Source organism: Elgaria multicarinata, chromosome 18 (genome assembly GCF_023053635.1).
Source record: "Elgaria multicarinata webbii isolate HBS135686 ecotype San Diego chromosome 18, rElgMul1.1.pri, whole genome shotgun sequence".
Classification (NCBI taxonomy): Eukaryota; Metazoa; Chordata; class Lepidosauria; order Squamata; family Anguidae; genus Elgaria; species Elgaria multicarinata.
Window position 1 is genome coordinate 9180222 of NC_086188.1, and position 4149 is coordinate 9184370.

Below are 4149 nucleotides of genomic sequence, written 5' to 3' on the forward strand. Positions count from 1 at the left end.
CCACCACCTCCCTAGGTCACTGGTTCCATTGTCGTACTGCTCTAACAGTCAAGAAGTTTTTCCTGATGTCCAGCCGGAATCTGGCTTCCTGTAACTTGAGCCCATTATTCCATGTCCTGCACTCTGGCAGGATCACGAAGTTCTCCAAAGTGTGCATTTTTTTTCCTACATAGTTTGCACATGGGCACCACAAGGTCAGGAATGGGTGAGCTTTAGCTGCAGGGTGTTCCACGTTTGGGGATGGGGGATGAACAGGGCAAGTTCTGATCTTCAACGAAGTGAAAACTCTCATACATCCATATTCTCTCCACTCGCCCCAAGCGGAGGGAATATGGATGTATGAGAGTTTTCTCTTTGTTGAAGATCAGAACTTGCCCTGTTCGTCCCCCATCCCCAAATGTGAACGTGGAACACCTTGCAGCTAAAGCTCACCCATCCCCTTATGTAGGGTGACCATATTTGGGAAACCAAAAAAGAGGACACCTAGTGTGTGGGGGGGGGAAGCAGCTTTCTGAGTCCTGCAGAAAGTACTTTATTCCCCCGCCACCTTAAAGAACTCGATTGGAGTGGAGGAGGGGAAAGGATTTCATTCTGCACCACCACCATCCACTCCAATTGGGGCCTTTTCTATAATGTCCACGAATGACCCACTTTCCCCTTTAAGACCTCAATTGGAGCTTGGGGTGGGGGAATGATGTGCCTCAAGAAAGCATGTCATTCCCTCCTGCCATGCTAATGGCAGCCTTAAAGAGGAAGGTGTGTCATTCCAGGACATTATTGAAAATTATAGAAAATCCCCCGACACCATGGAAAGAACAAAAACCAGGACAAATCCGGGGAAATCCTGACAGTTGGTCACCCTACCTTACGTCCCCCAAGGTCATCTGAGTTTGTCTGCAAAAAGCACCTGCGTTGTCATTTCAAGTGCAAACGCCGCCTTCCACATTCTCACCAGCAACAAGGCCATCACACGGAGCCGGCCCAGGAGGCGAAGGGCCTTTATTCCCGCCTGCAACTGCCCTTTCCATCCCGTTCCTTGAGCGCCCTTGCAGGAGGCCGGGCAAGGTGGGTGAGACGAGAAAACTGCGCGGCTCGCGCCGGCAACCGAGGGCAGTGGGTCTTCGGAGGAGGGAGGCTGCTTAAATAGCTGTGAAAAAAACGCGGTGTGTGTTTTACCCAGAGATATATTACACTTGATTAGGCGATGCGCTGGAGCGCGAATGGTACAACAGGAGATGGACGTGCTTAACTAGCAGTTTCAGCCTGCTCTCCGGTATCAGGAGGTCAAGGGAAAGATTAACTGTATCTGACTTCCATGTCAAAACACTCAATTGGAGCATTTATAAAAGGCAGCAAACTAGTTGCCGCAGACGAGAACAGTAGATTTATATCCCACAATGCAGCTCTGCCTCTCAAACACACACACACACACACACACACAAACCAACTGTGGCGGTTGGCATGGCCTTGTTTGCTTTATGTCTCATCCAAAAGGCAGCGAAACCCCGCTCACAGCCCTGCTTCCTGTCGGAATTCAGCTGTAAATTGGACAGCGGGGAGAGAAAGGGTTCTCTTTGTCCTGCTGCTCTCGTTCGCTGACCCAGGCACAGTAGGGGGTGGGGAGTCCAAATGTTACGACTGTAGAGGCTGTACAAAAGACACAGTTCTCAAAGCCTCCGTAAGGAGATGGGAATAGGAACTTAAAGAGGTGTGGGAGCCTTGGGCCACAGCATAGGGACAAAGGCTTAAAGACCGCCAACACACACACGCACACCATTCTAGGGTCCCAGTCCAGATTGAGTTCCTGGCACTTATTTTTGAGGATTTTTTTAAAAAAGCACGAAAATAGCTGTTTGCTGCATATTTGACCATAAGGCAACCTCAGGCTGCAAATTGTTCTGTTCTGGTGTATCCTTTAAAAAATGTGTTCTATGGAACTGGGTTATTTATTTATTTATTTATTTATTTATTTATTTATTTCTAAGGTCTTGGGCATGTCTGGTTGCTCCAGGGAGTTAAATTGGGGAACTGAACAGCACCATGGAGAGCTCTGAGTGGAGTGGTTGGAAGCCGGACAAACTTACCTGTGTATGCTCCAACAAGCAGCATATTGTGACTAAGCCTTAAGTAGGGGGTTGGCTACTTTCAGGTTGGTTGTCCCCACCTCCATAGTGACTAAAGGCCTTTCTCTTAAAGGGGCTTGGTCTGGTTTAATAGCCTCAGGCTGTGATGATTCAGAGGTGTCTCTGGCATGCAGATGTCTTCATGGCTGGAGTCCTCGGAGTCTGAGGGTGGTAATGCAACCTCCTTTAGATGCAGAGGATCAAGTGCCTGGGGTCTTCCTGGGGAAGGTGGAAGCTTCATGACACTTTTCCATAACCAAGGCCTGTTCCTGAACCATTAACTCAGCACCCTCTTCTTCTCAGGACAAGGAGTCATGTTCCTCTGAAGGTGATGTTTTGCGGTCCTGGACCATAACACAGATTCTGTGGAGCAGAGAACTGATGGATGACAAAACTGTTGCTCTCAGGTGTGGTGAAGGATGAAATCCCATTGCCAGGGTTCAAGTAAGATTCAACTGCCAATTCAGTCAATTTCAGTACACGTATAGGGGAAGGCCGCCATCTTGACTTTTGCCACAGGCAGCAAACTATCTCAGGGTGGCCCTGTGTGTTAATAAAGTGCCCATGAACTGCTACCCACGTCTCCTGTTTTAAATCCTCAGCTGCTGTAAATAAAGGGCATATTTTAACTAGTATCGGGGAGTTCACCCAATGCACATACCTTGTTCCAATCACACAGAAATTGGAGAGGAGTGAGTGTGTGTGTGTTTTAACACAAAGCATATACGCATGCTGAGTTATTCTAGAATTGACAAGGCCCTGTCGCACCAACATTAACAGGCCTATCTAATTATGTCATGAGGATGCTTGAGGGCAAAGACAGTCTTAACACAGGAACCAGGTACTTTGCCAGGTGGAACAATAAAAAAAAAATCCTTGAGGGAGGTGACTTTCATTTTCATTTTTTGAAAGGAAAGGAAAGAAAAAGGAAAGGCATTTAGCGATATTCTGACTCGCAGGTTTCCCTTTCAAAAAGGTAATTGCGATGTATTATGGTGCCAGAGAATGTTCCAAAGCATTTCAGTGAAATCTTTTTTTTTCTCTTTTTTTTAATTTCATGGCCTAGGGACGCAGATGCCAAAACAACAAACAGCTGAAATCCAATTACAGTGGAATATTCCAAAGCCCATTTCCATCTGTAATTTGTTAGTCTGTTTAAACATGCAAAGTGATTTCCGCGGCGGGCTCAACCTTGCACTCGGCGGACGACTTAGGGCTCAAACGGTGGAACCGCTGCGGATCGGGGCAAAGTCCTGCTTTGGTTCGAATAATAATAATAATAATAATAATAATAATAATAATAATAATATATTTATTTATTTATTTGTTACCTGCCTCTCCCTCTGGATCGAGGCAGGGTACAACACAAGTAGAAACACCATAAAAGACATACAACTAATTCAAACGTTTAAAACTAATACATTATTAAAAGCAGCACATTATTAAAAGGCATCTTAAAATTCAACTGGGTAGGCCTGCCAGAAGAGATCAGTCTTTATGGCTTTCTTAAATTCTGGAAGAGTTTAAGCCATTCCACAAACTGGGAGCGGCAGAAGAAAAACGTCCTCTGGGTAATAGTTGTCAGCGTTGTTTTTGTTGGCTGGAGTAAATCCTTCCAGAGGACCTGAGTGTGCAGGGTGGGTTGTATGGGAGAAGGCGATCCCACAGGTAGCCTGGACCCAAACCATGTAGGGCTTTAAAGGTGATAACCAACACTTTATACTTTGCCCAGAAACTAATTGGCAGCCAGTGAAGAGATTTTAAGACTGGTTTAATGGGTTGGAAACGGTGCCTTCCCTGCTCCAAACTGAGATGCGGGCAAGGAAAAGCAACAAGGCTTTTTTAAGCCTCCAACCGTGTCTCCCAACTCCACCCAATGATAACCCATCGATTGGAAATTCGTTCCTTGCCACTCAAAGTTCTTCACCTTGTCCAGGCCGCCCACCTGACATATGCCTCAAAGACATCAGAAGCCTAAAAAACCCCACCATCCTCTCTTTCAAAATCCTAGTTTATCGATTTCACA